Here is an 18,352-nt window from a genome sequence, read left to right as displayed (position 1 = left end):
GTATTTGCACTGAAAGCTTCAAGTTTCCACATCACACTTGTGTAAGTTTCATACTGGACCACAATTAGCCTCCAAAGTAGTTGTGATGGCACAAATCATACTCATAGGCCCGCCCCCTTTAGACTCAGATTTCCAGTGAGCTCAGAGAAACTTTCCTCCTTCAGCAGATGAAACTCTGCACATGCATCATTTTGCACAGTGAAGCTCAAACATCCAGCTGAAGTAGCAATAAGCAAAATGCATTTTTGAGAGTGGAGAGGGACTTTAAAAGTGTGTAATCTATAAAATATGAAAAAACTATGCTACAATTTTCTCAGTCAGTTTCAGTCCAGTAACAGTCATAGTGGACACTTCTGCAGTATATTCCAAGGCCAATGTCCATTGCCGTGCAGGTAGTAATAGTTCCTTTATGTAGCAAGTGAAACACAAAGAGCAAAATACTCTGATACGTATGTCAACACCTATCAGCCTATCAGCTGGGACTGATGGCGCCACATCAAGATATACGTTCTTTTATTTCTTTGAGTTGAAGTGGGTCAATGCTGCAATATGGAGACAAACAGCAGTTATATCACATTCATTCCTTAGATGAGCAGCTACTTCGACTTTGTTACTGTATGTGCAGTGTTGCCTGTATATGCTACAGCTGTCACATGTGTCACATGCAACTTATGATACAACAGGGCTGGTGTGTTAAAGATGTAAGACATTTATCTTTGACACTGAAAACCAGGGTCCACGTGCTGTCTGACACTAGTTTTAGTAGTGTAACCAACCATACTTAAAACATAGTGTGCTTCTCATGTGAGGATATTATAGAAATAGAATAAAACATTCATAGTAAATATTCTGCAACGTTGTCGTTGGGGTTTTGCAGCATGGTTCAGTTTGTTTAATACTGCACTTCGATTCAGTTACAACATCAGCAGGCATTTTTACCATGCAGGGATTTTTTTTCTCATCCAGGTATTAGGTGTAATTCAATTTGTATGACTGACAGTTTAGGGATTTTGCAAAATCTCCTTTATGGGCCAGAATGTAAAATAGTGAAGAAAAAAAGCAGTGAAGTAAAAATCCAGACCTCCAGGCCTTCATCACCTCAGGGCCAGAGCATCGTATTCTCCCCGGTCTGAGGTGTTCTTTCCTGGGAGAGAAAGACAGCCTAATCGAGGCTCATCCATCCGGAGCCTTGGGTGTAGCCTGGCTGATCAATAGGACACACACACACACACACACACACACACACACACACACAGACACATGTGGTGGATATACAGATACAAATTATTAACACAAGGTCACAGGTGTGCAGGGATTCAAAACAGGCGCAAGTCTCTGCAAAGATACATGCACACAAGGGTTTAAATGCAAACATAACAGACACATAATAATGCAAACACAAGAAAACATGCACTCGAGTATGAATGCAAAGTCTCTCTACACACACACACACTCTGACTCTCAGTCTGCACAGTCCAGCATCACAGCTCAGGGAGGACATGTTGAGCCCACAGTGATCTGTCTTCATAGCAGCAGCATCTGCTCTTGTCCCTGTCTGTCTGTACAATGTATGAGTGGGAGGTAATTGCAGTGCACAACACCATCACAGTGACATTAACACATGATGGGGATTAAGTGAAGTCCAATACTGCAGCACCAACATTATCATTCTCTTTTTTTTTCTCCCTTATCTCCTCCACTCCCCCCCCCTTCTCTCTTTTTTGAGGCATATTAGATATTTTTCTTGGTTTTCTTATGTTATTGTTTTGTCTTTTGATTTGTTTGTTGCTAGATAAATGCCATCAGTTGGATTGCTACTTTCATGGACCACTTGTATAACTCGCACTATCACAGAATATTTCTTTTAATGGCTTGTTGCTTGTTGCTGTGTGAAAGCGTATGCTGTACCCATATAATGTCACCGATGCCGTACGCGGCTTTGGTCTCAGGCCGACGAGCTCAAAAGACACAGATTGGCCTCGCATGTAAAGGATAGCGTGATGACACAGAAGGTAAAACAAAAGACATGCTGGCACAGGAATAATAAAAACCTTGAGGGGTGCGGAACGATCAAAGGATGCTTTTTAAGTTTCATGTCATGTTTTTAGCGCAATCATTTTCTTAACAGTGGAGAAACACAGATAAAAAAAAAAAAAAAACGTTTAATAAACCACCTCTAGAGATAAAATGTTGGTTTGTACACTTTGAGAATAATTATATATTTTTAAAAAGTACAAAAACAAAAAATTAAATAAAACAAAAAAAAACTATTAAAGATTAATGAACCCTGTGGGGAAACTGGGCAAATTATCTCAGTGATTAGCAGTTAAACTACTATTTAATATACATTAGTTATTGTAATTAAGCACCTCTGCAGTCATCTCGCCACAGAATTGTAACAGGGGATTTGTTACTCATCAAAGCACATCAGTCATCCTGTGTCTTTAAAGCCGTTTTTTTTGTTTTATTTAAAATTCTGTCACATATAATCTGCCGCTCCCTCAACCCTGATGAGTCATTATTTCTGCTAAATAGTATCAGACAAAGGTCACACAAAAAAAATAATTATAATCTGATTGCTTTGCTTATTTCAGTAACTGTAACAGATTACAGTTTTATTTATTTATTTTTTTTTTTTCTCATAATCAGATTCCTATAATCCTGTTACATGTAATCCCTCACTCCCCAACCCTGATGAGTCATCACTTCCATTAAGAAACAGTCACACATATTACACAGCTGTTATCTTCCATAGCCTTTTATCTTGCTTTGCTCTCAGCTAGTTCCCTTATCTTCATAAAAACAAGCTTTTATCCAGGGTTTTGCTCATAGCACTGTCTTGGGGGTAGGGTGGAGTGTGTGTGTGTGTGTGTGTGTGTGTGTGTGTGTGTGTGTGTGTGTGTGTGTGTGTGTGTGGTTCGTGTCGGGTTGGGTATTCCTCTTACATCTTAACCACGTTTCATCATAAGCATCCATCCCTCTATATAGCACAGCGTGTTCCTGCGTTTGTGTATTGGTTAAACGCCATCGCCTGTTATGTCGTTTTACAATTAGCCCCTCTTATCTTTAAGGGAACAACTTTTTATCCCATTTCTTGTTCATAACACGGTAATGTAATATTATTCCTTGTCCTTATCACATTGTTGCGAGTTGCACTATTTTCTTTCAAAGCTATTTGTTATGACGAAGAGACAAATATGCTGACTTATTGTAGTGCCTGCTTCTATTCTAAATGCTCTCCTTTTCAGCTTTTTTTAGCAATGTATTGTAGTCTCTTCAACATCTTTATTACAAGGCTATAGAAAATGACAGCTACACACTGAAGGTTTGGCCATTTGGTTAGCATTCAGATCCAGTGTGCTTTACAGAATGCATAAATGCAACTAAAGCATAGACTCTGGCTGTGTCAGTGCCATATTCTCACCACGTGAGGATACAGTGACAAGGCTGACTTATACAAACGTCTGGACTCGCAATTGTAATTCAATAGCGATGGCTGAAATGTAAATGTAGGAATGTAAGATCATTACCCGGCACCTTGAGAAATGTATCACTGTCGATGTGGATAACACAGTGGGCTACACAGGGTAAAAACTTGCCTCAGGCACAGAGAGGCAGGATGAATAGTGCAGCCTTTCCTATTGAAACCATCATTCCTGAATGGTCATTTGGCTGATGCATTGAAGGCAGGCTATTCAGCAGAAAGCTGATAAAACCTAGTAGCTGCCTGGTTGCCTTTTACTGTGTCAAAACTTGCCTGGAAATGGTGACTTTTTGTATTTTTGTCATTTTTGTACATAAAAAAATGCATCTATCTTGTCAGTGTCATGTTGATTTGTACTTGACCCAGATAACAAATATACTATGCAAAGGAGTCACATATGGATTTCTACTTTTTTTATACTGAAGGCAAAGCCTGTAAAATGTTTGATAAAGTTGCCATGGAGACAAGTATTTAAAAAAGTAAAACAAACTTTAAAAGGCCAATTTAAGGCTAAGACATTCATTAGGGTCAAAACTCCATGCAGTGATAATGATCCAAACTTTTTTGGTAACAGCTGTGCCAAGGAGGTTAGAGAAGCAGAGTCACAGGTTAAATATCAGAACAACCTAGAAAAATTTGGCAGGTAAAGTGAATGAGAAACATCTTCTCAGCACCTAATTTTGAGATGAGGCAGTTAACCTTCAGCTGCTCATTTGCTCACCGTAAAACACTGTAGCTGCCAGATACAGTATAAATATGGAGAGGTGTATAACAGGGCGTTACTGATGGACACTGTTAACCTGTAACTCAATACAGATGAATTCAGAGATGTGATATTGTGGATACATTGAGTTCAGTTTCAGCAATAACAATTCCAGCTTCTAATATCTCACAAATTGGCTTTTTGTTATTGGACTTGCAAAACTTTGTGTGTATACTCATCGTGATTCTATGTTTCATATTCTTTTCAATTTAGTGCACAAATTAACCAGATAAAATGCAGCACAGATCAATCGCATCCTGCATGTTAGCTTCTTATTATTAAAATGTCCAAGCACTGTTACGCCTTCGTTCTGACCCACTCAAGGATTAACAACAGGTGTGTAGTCTCTGTAAGGAGGTTACATGGCAGCAGATGAGATCTGCACACTGTTTAAAAAATCTATTAATAAAATATATGTATATATGCAAGAATACACAAAGACAAATGTTTCGATATTACATCTTCATCAGTGTCTCAGCAATTTTCAATTCCCCACCCTTTTATATAGGTCAGAGCATGGTCACCTGGTCTCCATATCCTAATCACATGACCAAAAGCCACTTCTGTGTCACACCCACATTAGACATTAGATACCATTAGAACAACAATACCATAGAAAGTCAAAGTTTTTAGAGAAATAGTGAAAGTGAAATACAAGAATATACCCATTCCCCCTGTCCTAATTTTATTTATTTATTTATTTTTAAACACAGCTTATGAATGTAAAGGACGGATCTGATGTTGTATGTTTCGCCTTCACTGCTGATGTTTTATCCCCTCTTCTGATTGGACCGAGATGTTCAATAATTAGAGTTTCAACAGTGAGCCTTACCTACATACTGCAATCCCATTAACAGATAGATTACATCTCTGGAATTACAGGTGTCAAAATGTTTGTAGTTTTGTATTTTTCCCATCTAAATGAGTGACACCGTTTGTGAATATGTGTTGTGTTTCTGGGGAAATGTACACCTGTGAATTGGTTTCCCAGTGCACAGACAAGAGATAGCGTGGTAGTTTGATGTCACTAATGTCATCTGTATTACTAGTGTGCAATAAACACAACATATATTATTTACAAAGCATCCTCATATCCCCACGTAGTGGCTGTCTTGTCCTGAAATCACTTGAGTATATGCACACAGAGCTAGGGAGACAGACTCACTGTGCAGAATACCTATGGGGGCGATGAAATCTAACCAGGCGTGTAATCTGAAGATTTCTACCAGAGGAATATTCACTTTTCCATCAGTCTGTTGCTTCATCCCTCTGTTATCACTAACCCTCTGCCGTTTATTCCTCCCTCCTTCTGCCTCCGCTCTTGCAGAAGCAGACGCTCTCACTTTCTAAAGTAAACATCACCAAATGGAAATGGATTTATTCTGTGTGTTTGTGGTGTGTATGTGTACTGTAAGTCATCTTTTTCTGTCTGAGTCTTTATTTTTGGGTCTTTTTTTTTTTTTTTTACTTATTCTGCACCATGCACTTCTGTCTCTCCTTGGATTTCCTTCCTAAAAGCAAATATCCCTTTCCAATACACACACAGGCTTTAATGGACCAAAGGGCTCCCATGTGTCCACGGGGGAAAAGCCAATCGTCCCATTGTGGTATTGCTGCTGTATGAAAAATGTATGATAGGATATGATCCAAAACAGAACTCATATCTACGCAGTTGTGAATTAATCATTTGGTTTTAAGACGTATTGATTTGGTTTTAATAAGTCTTCCAGTGGCTTTAAAATCTTTTTATTGATGTTTTCTTTTTTCTTTAACTAGCTGGTTGAGTATTTTTCCCTGTTTTTCAGTTCCTCTCTCTATTTTTTTAAAACACTTTCCTTTTATCGCTCCCTCCTTCTTGTTGTTTGCCCCTTTCTCATCCACTGTCCCTCTGTCTAGTCATCCTGCACACCTCTATCTCCTTTTGTAGCACCAGCTATGACTCAGTAAACACCGGTGTAATCGTTCTGCCCTTCCAGGAGTCCAATTGCCAGCTTCCGGTCTGAAATATCATCAATATTTAATTAAGTGATTATCTTTTTAGGACACAACACAGATAGGAAAATGAAAGAGGCTTAAAAGTTGGCTCCAGTTCATAGATAATCCTCTTGTCAAAATGGCCACCCCCGCAGTGGTGTTATTGTCCACCCACCTGACCAAACCAAAGTCCTATAGATAAAAAAAGTGTGACTATGATGACCAGAATGTTTTTAATGGATTTAGTTTTTTTCTCCAATCCATACATATATTTATGTCAGTGTTATATTGACAACAGGATGAGCAAGCAGTTCAGGCTTCTGCCTTCGTGTCACCTCCTACCAGCTCTGCCAAGTCTGCTAAGAGATGTAGACCCTCTTTACTGATAATACCTGCACACTTGAATGATAATGTTTATTTGAAACAAATGTGCCTCTATTGTTTTTTTTTATCAGGCACCAGAAGTCAAGATACTAAGGGAGCATCTCTCCAGTACTGGTTTGCTTTTGGCTTTTCTCAGTTGATGAGTAATGTAGGTCCGTTCATGACCACTGTGGATGGACCTTGACTCCACTTATGCTATATGTTGGTCATTCAACAATATCTAAAACACTAGAGAAACCAATTTTATCAGCGGCCTAATTCTTGGTCATAGACTTGGTAACACATTATTGCAGCCGATAGATCTTACTGTCGGGCAATCTCATTGGTCCTTTTCCCCCTATGATAACAGCCAGTGAAATCTGGGCTGCTCCAGTTGACCATGGTCTAATTATTAATCAACTCCAATGTGGCAAAAAACCAGACTTTACTTGGTCTAAGGGCAACAGACAGTGAGACAACAGAACAGATATAACCTGGACTGGACTCAAACACCAATACAGCTGGATCAGTCATCAATAGCTGATCTGGCAGTGAGTGTGGGTAGTCATCAACTTCCTCTGAGACTAACTGGTAATGAATAGCAGCTCAGCAGGCATGTGACTGGGTCAGGTGACAAAAGGAGCGAATTGAAAAGTCTAGTACTTGACATTAGAATACAGATAAGATTAGAGGATGATGAATATAAAACCACAACATTTGCAGCACAAAGACAATATCATCCGCAAAAAAGTGTGTTATCATGTGAAAAATGTACCCTTAAGTCCCTTATATAACCGCAACTAGGCTTTTATATGCCCTGCACGACAATCTTGAAAAGAAGACATGGCATGATTCATCTTTGGCAGAAGTCAAGGTGGCTTTAAGCCAAGCATGTGAACACAGCTCTCACTTTAGCCATATAGGGACAAAATGTCTCTCAGCTGTGGCCCCAGTGCTTTACACTCCCACATGACCTCCCTCAAGATGCCTTGGATAACAAGCACAATGGCATTCATGCTGACTAGATTGGCGTCACCTCATCTTGTCCTGAATTTGGTCAATGAGCCAGCTCATCTGCAACCATCTGAGCCCCTTTTTACATTTTTACGGCTGAAGTTATTCAGTTGTTACTTCTTTGAGGTAGAATCCACTGCTACACAATTATTACCCCTAAGTATTCTGCTACAGGCTGAACTTGTAGCTTTTAATGGGGGGTATTATGCCTTCATATTGAACTATCTGCAGACAAATTAGATCTATTAAGCCCAAGTGATTTTAATAGCAGGGCTTTTTTGGAAGCATCCGGGACAAACCACTAATGCTAGCATTCGAAAGCCAGTAACCGAGGTCGGTGATTGCAGTCCTAAGTGGCAGCCCTGTTAGTTTGGCAGTCAGGCATCAGGGCCTATCCTGGGTAAGTTGAGTCTCGAGGGTATACTGTTGAACTTCTACTGGTAAGAATATGATGGCCACTGATGCATATTTTTCAGCCAGGATAAGGAGTCCAACCCTGATCCATTTCATATTTAAAATTTTACATGTTGTGCTGTCTATAAAGCAGTACTTTAGACATGCTGACAAGGCATTAGTCATGGACATTTGTAAAGTTGTTTGTCTTTATTTTAGTATGATTGGGTTAAGCCTTTCTATGACTTTGCCTCTGCTAAACTGCATTAAGAGCCTTTTGCTTTAAGAGTCTACACTGCTGGGGGAAGCTCCTGTACAATGGATCTCCCATTAAGACACACAACTATTATATCTGTATTGTTGTTGGGGGTGATAAATCAGCTGCTCTGAATAATTTACCAGCATGGAGGAGGAGAGCGATGAGAGATTTAAAGGTACTACACAGAGAATGGAAAGCTCTCATTTGTTTGTCTCTCTCTCTCTCTCTCTCTCTCTCTCTTTCTCCGTTTCTGTCGTTCTCTTCCCAGATCACTTTCTGTGTCCCCATCTGTCTCCATACCTCTTCTCTATTTCTCTCTCCAACTGGCTTTAGGAAGGAATCATACTGCTTGCCCCAAACACACACACACGTACACACAAACCTCTCTCTCTATCCAGTGTTTGTGTAATCATATATCACCATGGGCAGGGGTCTTATCAAACTAAACTTTGATTTGGCATGTATCAAACTACGGTGTTATCTTAATTATGTTCCCAGACGTTTTCAATTGATAAAGCTTATCTATTGATAGAGATGTTTAGATAAGGATTATCAAAGGTTTGACAAAAAAGAGGGTAAAATCTGCAGTAACCTCTATGTAAGTGGTTTCTTCCTATCTAAATTGCACAAGGCCCAGTTTCCTGCACAGCACATTTTCTTACTGTTAGTGTTCTACCAAAACCTTGCATTTTCAAAAGGTCAGCTTTTCAGGATGTGAATCTAGTTTCAAATGCTCAGACCTTTGCCTACTGCCTATTCTCAATGCAACAGAAAGGTCTAGCTGAAGCTTTTCTAAGAGAGAAAGAAGGCAGACAGTACCATCCAAAACACATTTGTATTTCTTTCATTCAAATCCAGGCTGATTTTTTAAACTACCCACATCGATTTACAGTAAAAAAGCTGGAATCATGGCACTAATAACAGTTGCTGACTCGCTCACTGTACAGTAAATCACAGTGGATAAGTGAATGACGTATAAGCTATACATGTAAATACAGCATGTGGGCAACGTGAAATGAATAGGTTGTGGGTATAATGACAGGGTGGAAGCAATCAATCACTTGAGGCCCTTTAGCTCTAGAGTGGAGGTAAGGATCATTTTACACCTGTGGAATATCACTAGAATCAGAATATAAGAACCAGACCTTTGTAATCATGTTGTTACTGTTTCTTTACTACTTAAATTTGTTTGAGTATGGAAACATATATTTGCATTCAAGTAACAGAAGCCTTTTAGCAGCCACAGTAATTATGACGGAAGCAAAGGAGGAAATTAGATTGTTATAAGCGATAAAGTCCACGGGAGATTGTGTGTCCAACTGCGAGTCAACATTGTTTTTAAAACCATGATCATGATCACCCCTTAACCTTAACCTTGTTGTTATCATTGTAACCATGAAGATGAAGGTCCCCTTACCCAAAAGGTGACATATCATGCTCAGATGTCTGTGTTAAACATGATAAAAGGTTCAAAACTTGAGCTGAACATATATAAAAATGCTCCCTGAAAGTGAAAAGCCAAGGCTTCAGCCTGCTCTGAACGCTTTGTTTGTAAAGTCACCTCTACTTCCTCCTTGTGATGACATCAGATTGTTTGTGCACGACCACAAATAGTCGTCCGTTCCGTAGCCTAAGGTTGTTCCACAGGTTGTTCACGTTGTCAAGTTGCATATTTCATATCGGACTTGGGCCCGAACATGTACTGCAGCGGTTTGACTATGAGCCAGGGTGCCATTCAGAGTGCAAGTCTGACAAAGATAATATTTTTTAGTTAAATACCAGTCAACCCTACAAAGGACCCATGTCTTGCAGTACATGGCCCCTTACCAATCATTAACAACCAGGTATTTTAAAAGGCACCAGCAGACAACAAGAAACACAAAACACACAAGAATTTGAAGTCCATCACAGTGTATTATACAGTCAGCACTCAACACAAAACCCACAGTTAAATTACCAGTGAATGACTCCTTATCTCAACAAAAAAACTCCTCTTGGGGATCCCAGAGAGCAAATAAAAATACTAAGTTTGAGACTAAATACCATAGTTGGCTGACGAAAATAAACCCAAGTGACGCCTCTTTAGTCTAATAGACAAGCTTAGTGCCTCTTGGACAACTCCGGAGTTACCTCTCGAATTCAGGCCAAGGCGCTGCTGTCGGCTCCGGGGAATGTAAAGCCTGGGAGCCAGGCGGTTTGATGGTGGGTCCACAGAGTAGAGGATGTAGTTGGGGAATAATACGATTCTGTATAATTTTTTTTGGCTTGTTGCCAGGGGTTGGCGATCTAACTGACAAAAACTCTCAGGACGGACTGTGCCTTTTCCACTGGTGAGTAGATATGCGCCATTTTGGTTTGAAACACCGGCATAGATATTCCCTGAGCCGACAGGTGGATGTGTGTGTAATGCAGGGCGTGTGTGTTTAAAGGCACTGATCACTACTGTACAGACATATAGTTTCCAGTTTGAATACAGAGCAAGTGAAATCCTCCTGGAAGTCGGCCATGATACAGCTTCCAAAAACTAACCAATCAGATCAGAGTGGGCTCATTGGGAGGGGGGCCTTGAAGAGACAGGAGCTAAAACTGTTTAAGAGGCTGAACTGAGGGACTGCATTAAGAGCCAGTATAAGATAAATAAGGAGTTTTTGAACTGTAAATCATGCAAAGATATACCAGTAGAGCACCGGAATATAAATGTAGACCTGGAAATGTGCATGATACATCTCCTTGAAGGGAGTAGTAATTTTAATCCAACCACAATTTTTCCCTAAATCTAATCAAGTCTTTTTTGTACCTAGAACTAGCAAGACTTTTGCCATAGTGTTATCACATCATAAAAAATCATCATCTTTAAACAGTGATTTGTAACAGTTTTGGAGGGCATAGACAAATGATGCTCTGCTGATTACTGCTAATAGGGGTGTCAGGTCAGAAAGTGCTTCTATGTGTGCACAGACGAATGATGTTTTCTGTCGTATCATTTGGGGGATTTATTGACCTCTACTAGTACCAGCTTTTACTAATAACAAGGATAAAATACAAAGAAGTTCTTATCATGAAAAATACCTTTTTATAACAGTTTAACTCTACCAATGTGTGTATGTTTTCTTAAGGCCAGCTTGGAAAACTCAGCACATTGAGAGACAAAATAGGAAATTTGGCTGTAAGTTGGCAAATGGAAAAAAAACAGTCTGGCTAACATAGCAAAACAAACCTGCCAAATTCTTTAAAAAAAAAAAAAGATATTTACCAAGAATCCAAAGCTGTTCGGAAAACCGAGAATTGATGTCCAATTGTTCCATGGAAGTAACCTTACATCAGTCCACCTGTAAGAAATCAAGATGATACCATTCACTGTCGTTTTTTTGTTTTGTTTTTGATGTTTACCTGTCACACAGTTTACCTGTGTGACTTAGAAGTAGAAGGTGAAACATTTTGGCCTTCAGATCTTATTACTCTCGGGGCGATTTTATACAGATGATTCATTGTGTACACTAAAACTTGGCAACTTAATTCAGTGCCCAAGATCACTATGAAAAAGACATTTTTACTGGCGCACATTTACAAGCAGCGATGTGGGTTAGCAGTAAATACACACTAGAACATGGTTTTCATACAGGTTAAGCCCAAATGAAGAAAGAGTTGATTCATATTTGTGTACACTGAATGAAAGAAAGGAAAAGCTGCTTCAGAGTTTGAGTAAGCCTCTTCAGATGTCCTTGTTGTGAATGCTTGATTTTTACATCTGTTAATAGACTCTGCTTCTAAATGTAGGTGCATGTTCTAATCAAGTCAGAGCACCAGGTTCACTGCTGCACTCTTCTGTAAAAGCATGGCAACAATTAACACACTTCACTGTGTGTAATCAGCTGTGAAAAGGTTTGTTGAATGAAGGACAGTGTTAATTATGATTATGATCGCCGATCATGTATTACACATAGTTTTGTCTTTAAAGCCCATTAAGTAATTTTATGCTCAGAAAAATAGTTCGTTTAGACATTTGATGTAAAAGTCATATTTGATTTATTTGAAAGGATTTGCAGGTTTCAGCAGTTTCACCGAGTTCTGTGCAGCTCAGTGGATAAAGGAAGACTAACACTACCGGGGTCTGGACTCCCTCTGGGGCCTCCCATGTTAGTGAGTGGATGCATTTATGAGAGTGTGTTGCACTTTGTATAAAAGCATCCACCAAATGGCATTTGTTAGTTATTGGGATGTCAGCTATGGTGCTTTATCAGCTACATGAAGCCTCAACTCAGCTCTGTTTAAACAGAGTCATGTCTGAGTGGTTAGTTTTATCAGAGGCGCGAGGTTGTGATGTCCACATGTGAGCCATCTTTGTTTCAAAACTAGGTCAGTACATGATACTTTAAATAGCTTATTGGATATCATTTGTGTCATTTTCACTTCCTCCCATGTTACACTTCATGAGGTTTTCTGTTCTGTTTGGCTGTATTAGTTGCCAAGAGGCTGGATGACCACATTCTTAAAATGCCTTGTTAACTGGTTTCTCGTTGCATTACTTCTTATATGACTAAATGAGTATTTAGCAGCATGGCAGATTAAGCAGCAATCAGCTATGGGCATTTAGCATATGTCAATATGTTGCAAACCCGATTCCTTGGCACGCTTCCTGTCGCCTAGAAGCACTTCATATCCTCTTGAGTGATGTTACATAATGTGGATACAGCAAATCAGATGTTGCCAGCATCACATCTGTTCTCAAACCTGTTTGATATCAGTGATGGTTGCTGCTAACCTAGCCAGTAACAGGTGAAAGAAAGGCATTTGCAGAACAGCGCAAATAGGAAGCTGAATTTGTGTAGTGCAAACTATTGCACAGAAACAATACTAGATGAGAGCTATTCTTCAATGAATTACATTTCAAAATGACCAAATATGAACATGAAATGGCCCAAAGTTGACCTAAAAAACTATTAATTTGGGTGGAAGAACTCTACTGCTGCCTAAATCCAGATTTATAGTTTGCAGAAAGGTTCTGCTAGTCTTGTTGTAAATGACTCAAGCATGGGAACTGATTTATAGTTCAGTTAATCTCATTCATTTACATTCTTTCATTCACTTTGTGACTTTGTGTGCGACTTTGTGAGCATAATAAGATAAGATAAGATATACTTTATTGTATATCCAAGGAAAAAAAGGTGTTGAATACAGCTGCATATAGAAAATACAATGTACACACAATATAGGTACATTATCTCCATATGCACCAGACAGACATGCAAAATACACTATTTAAAAACAAAGAATTAAAAACAATACAGAAGTGATAACCACATGTGCAAAGGACACAATGTCCATATTGCACTCACTAACAGTCAGTATTGCACATGAAGCCATACTGGGTATAAAATAAACAACTGTGCAACAGATAAATTAAAAATCACAAAGGTTCTTTGTTCAGGAGTCTTATGGAGATAGACTCCTCTCAAAGGAGAGCTTGAAACGGTTGGTTTTGTGGTTAATGGGGCAGGTTCACACTAAAATTGTCTTTGCTAGCTAGAATACATATTCATCAAGTGAGTGAAAAAGAGACAATTACTCAACTTTCTTTGTATTTTCTTCACCATCAATATTCTCTGCCAGCATCAACAACATGTAGGAGAAAAACACAAGAAGCTGCAGGCTGACCAGTCATAGTTCTCATGAGCTCCACACTATATCTTCATAGTGCTTAGGTGTATTTACATTTTTGAGGTACATGTTGAGCCTCTGCATGTAGAGGCTACATCATGACATCAGGAGCATAAATACAGTTTTACTGCTCGGTGTGTTTAGATGACTCGCTTGCTTCTGACTGAGTTTACTAGCCTCTGGACTTGAAGAATATCAGATGTTAACGAACTGGACTCTGCTGTTTCTCAGTGCTCTGAGATCAAAGGCAACAACAAACACACTCAAATGTACGTTGATGAACATATATAGAACATTTGTTCAGAAAGAAATACTGAAAAGCACAGATTCCCGCATGCATACCCATAAGCCTCATGTCTTAAAGTTACTCATGCATGTGCATGTGGAAATGCTCCTGTTTAATGAAGCAGAAACTTTAATAAGGACTTTACATGGCAGATATTTGATTCTCTTTCTCTCGCTCTCATGCTGTCTCTCTCACTCATGCATACCTGCACACACCATTTAATTTAAATCCCACCCGGGTTGAGTGGTCAAGGGGGAGACGAGAGAGGGGGAAGAACATGTAATGAATATTGGGACATATATTAACTGTCACAATGGGACGTCCACTTTCACTTTTTCATCTTCTCTCACCTTTTTCAGGGTCACTTAGCTCTTCGCTCTCCCTCTGAGCTGTGGTGGTCGTCTGCCATCCTTATACACGCACACTGACTAGTGTGGCTTTTGTACACATGAGAGGAGGGCCAGAGGATGGTAGAGAGAGAGAGAGGAAGATGGGGAGGGTGGAGCTTTAGACATATATACACAGAAAAGTTATGATAGATGGCTCAGAAGAGGTAAACATGCAAACATTTTGACTTTGGAAATATGCTCAAATTCTAATAATAAAAACCTTGGCACCAAAATTAAAGCTTACAACACCTGCGTTTAGCTTTGTAAAATATGAACCTAAATGCATTTCTGGAATATATTAACAACAGTTTTCAAGGGACTGTGCTCCCAAAAAAAAAAACAACACAACAGGTCGTAATGTCAGTCGCCCAAAACAACTTACAGTTACGTTTGAGTGACAGATGCCATCTAGTGGTCGTAGTAATTATGACCCGGAGCAGTGATGCAGTTCAGGTGACGTTTATATAGGTCAAAAAAATTCCTCATTACCTGACTACCTGCAGGAAAATTAGTGATGAGATATCTTGCAAATATTTTGTCAAATAATGTGTTTATCGTGTGTTAATGGCTTTATTTGTGTATATGAGCGAACAGCTGCGCTAATAGTTGGATGACTGGCTCTAACTAGCCAGTGAGTTAAGTGATCTTCAGTCTAGCTCGCTAATATGCATAGTAGCAATGATTATGTGTCATGATAATAACGTAATTACAATGCCTAGTAATCTGTCGAGTCACAAACAGCAGTCGCCAAGACAACAGCAACATTTGCTTACTGTTTTTGTGTCCAGATGGGAGAATTTAGCAGAGCTTCCCTAGCTTCAGACTCAGGCGACACAGATTACAGTGTCAGCCAGGGCAGAACAGAGCCTCGGGGGAGAAGAGGCCAAGGAGTGAGAGCTGTAAGCAGGGGTAGAAGCAGAGTGAGGGGGCAAAGGTCGAGGAAGAGAGAGAGGGAGAGGGAGATGAGTGAGGCCTGGTGATGAGCAGGAAAGAGTGGATACAGTAATAATAGTATAATATATTTATACTATATATATACTATAATAAAAATAATATTCAAATATAAAACATATAAATATGCAAAAAATGGATTAGTATTCACCTGAAGTTCAGCCAGCGATATTGGTCAGGGTCTCGTGAGCTCTGGTCCTCCTCTCAATCCAGTTCTTTGTCCGGTTGGTTGGATGGCAGTCATGCTGGCATCTGCCCATGACCCAGACCTGCTCACTGGCAACATGGTGGAGGATTCCCATCCAAAGGTCCTGAAAAATATAAATGGCACTATATGTGTATTATCACTGCAGATCATATCTGTGTATGTGACAGGTGTGTACAGTGTGTATATATATATATATATATATATATATATATATATATATATATATATATATATATATATATATATCTGCTTTAACAAGTGAATTTCTCCTGTGGTGATCAATAAAGTTTAATGCATTCATTCATCCATCCATTTATTCATTCATTCATTCATTCAATATACTGTTATTAGGTAAAAGCCAAAAGGCAATGACATCACACATAAAAGATCAATACAAAATACATCATAAGCAATCACTATTGCATCTATAGGCACATATCTAACGTTACTTACCTATCAGGTAGTCCAGGTCCAGTGGGGGATGCAGGGAACACAGACAGGCTCTTATGGAGTGCTGAGCTTGGCAGACTATTCTCGTAATTATTGGAGAGAGAAAAAGAACATGTAAAGTTACTACTGGTAGATCTGTTAGGAAAAAAAAAATACACTGCCAAAAGTAATGTTAGTTATTGCCAGCCAGCTCATTACGGTGAATACAGGCTTGCAGGCCTGTAACTGAATGTACAAACTTGCAAAATGGAGTTTGCAGGCAAACACTGAAATGTTCAGCCTGGAAGTATGTATATGCAGGCTTGCAGCACAGCATTCACAGCTACATGTTTACAAAACTAGCACTAGCACTGAGTCTCCAACAGTCAACTCTCTACTTTGCCTGCTGCGGTAACCAAACTCAGCACTACAGACCTCAAGGGTTATTTCTTCAAAATATAAAGTTGTTTGAATTAGTTGATAGCAGGACTTAGTGTGTACGAACACTGCAAGCTACTATTGTAGGAACATTACATTTGTTGTCATGGAAAAGCAAATACTTTTGCAACCTAACTAAGCTGACCACTGGCACCTACCTGTCCAACAGAAAACAGGCCAACTCCGCATTACTCTTCATCCCCATCGTCTCCTTCAGTGCTCGCCGGTGGGTGAAAGCCAACCCCGGATTCACTTTTGTTTTGGAATGAGGTTTGTCCGTTTGGCATTTCGCCTCGCCATATTTTGTGTTTTTTCAGTGCTGTGTCCACCATTTTTGTAGCTTCCTCTTGGATGCGTGCTTCTGGTCTGGAACCTGCTCGCTACCTTTTTATAGAGTCCCTACCTCACCTGTGCATTGATATTGGCTGGGGGCTACACACCCACTGCCTAAGGGTTGTAGCTCAGAAACGTCCATATCACAGCAAAATAATAAGAAAACACAGGCAGAGGGTAGAGTCTCTGCAGATAAATACAACTGCCACACACTTCTAGTGGGTCATAAGTGATGATTGACAGGGATTGAGTCTATACATTGTTTTTTTTTAGGAAAAGAATGCATAGAATAGCTTTAAGTACGTAGTAACTTTAACCCAAACCATGATCTATCCCTAAATCTAACCAAGTAGTTTTTGTGCTTAAACCTAACTAGACCTTTACCACAGCGTTATCATATCATAAAACATCATTATTTTATAACAGTGATTTGTAATAATTTTGGAAAGCACAGACAGATGATGTTGCCCGGCCGATTTGAACCGATAGAGGCGCTAGATTAGAAAACCACTTCCTACTGGGAGAAAAGACGCTCCTATGACAACAATTGACAGGGTGGTTTGCAGATTATCTGAAGTAACAGGGACACCTATGCTGGAAAGTGATTCTTGTTTAAATATAATGTATTTGTATTGTATTGGTATGGTGCCACAAGTGAGATTTATTTTGAAACCCGGGCATATACAACCACATGTCTAGATGGAGGTATGTAAGAATAGTTTTTCTTCTTTAATTTAGGTGAATCAATTGTTTCAATGTGATTTTTTTTTCTAGCTTGTTATTTTAAGATATTGTAAAAGTGCTCAACTCCTCTGGGTTACCATTTGCACATTGCACATTCTTGGTGAGAATAAGGGAGCCACAAAGAGAGAGGAGAGAGAGGAGAAAAAGAGACATGGGGGTGGAAGGATTGTAACCACAGCAGGGGCACTTGTCTGCCATCTCTCACCAAAACAACCTATAAGAGAGATCAGGAGAGGAGGAGGAGGAGAAACAGAAATAAAGGGGTGGAGGGAGAGGGAGGAGATGGAGGAGGAGGACGAGGAGGAGGAGGAGGAGGAGGAGGAAAGACTTTTCTTGAAGCTCAGTGGAGCGTTGATGTGTCTCTGTCCAGCTGAGAGCAAAGAAATAGAGAACCTATCTGTTGTACCAGGGGGTCTGCAGGGAGAGACATGCAGGAGAAACAAACAGAGAGGACGGAGAGATGGAGGGTAAGGCTGGAGTAAAGAGGGAGAGCGGGGTATCGATGTGAAGATAAAGACCAACAGAGACAGAAGGAGGGATTAAGAGAAGAACGCTGTGATAATAATTGCTATCATCATTACTTTTTTATTCTGCTGTTGCAGTGGGCTCTGCCTTTTGTTGGGGAGAGTCGGGTAGATCACTGAAGCTGCACCGGGCAAGATTTGT

At 39.6% G+C, this 18,352-nt stretch overlaps 1 long non-coding RNA gene across 3 annotated transcripts; it reads right to left on the bottom strand.

Annotated features, from left to right (window-relative positions):
- Positions 1-402: 402 nt before the first annotated feature.
- On the bottom strand, positions 403-17,057 carry LOC121911978. 3 transcript variants are annotated; one of them, XR_006099990.1, is made up of 7 exons: positions 16,768-17,057; positions 16,196-16,270; positions 15,686-15,845; positions 15,357-15,480; positions 14,545-14,631; positions 11,504-11,579; positions 403-1,200 (listed from the first exon to the last, which is right to left on the bottom strand). It is a non-coding gene; the product is annotated as an uncharacterized LOC121911978 (long non-coding RNA). The 3 variants fall into 3 exon arrangements; XR_006099992.1 differs by lacking the exon at positions 11,504-11,579; XR_006099991.1 differs by lacking the exons at positions 403-1,200; positions 11,504-11,579 and adding an exon at positions 13,588-14,143.
- Between the last annotated feature and the right edge of the window lie 1,295 nt (positions 17,058-18,352).

The sequence above is a fragment of the Thunnus maccoyii genome, chromosome 14 (assembly GCF_910596095.1).
Source record: "Thunnus maccoyii chromosome 14, fThuMac1.1, whole genome shotgun sequence".
In the NCBI taxonomy this organism is placed as follows: domain Eukaryota; kingdom Metazoa; phylum Chordata; class Actinopteri; order Scombriformes; family Scombridae; genus Thunnus; species Thunnus maccoyii.
This window is presented reverse-complemented; position numbering and strand designations above follow the sequence as displayed.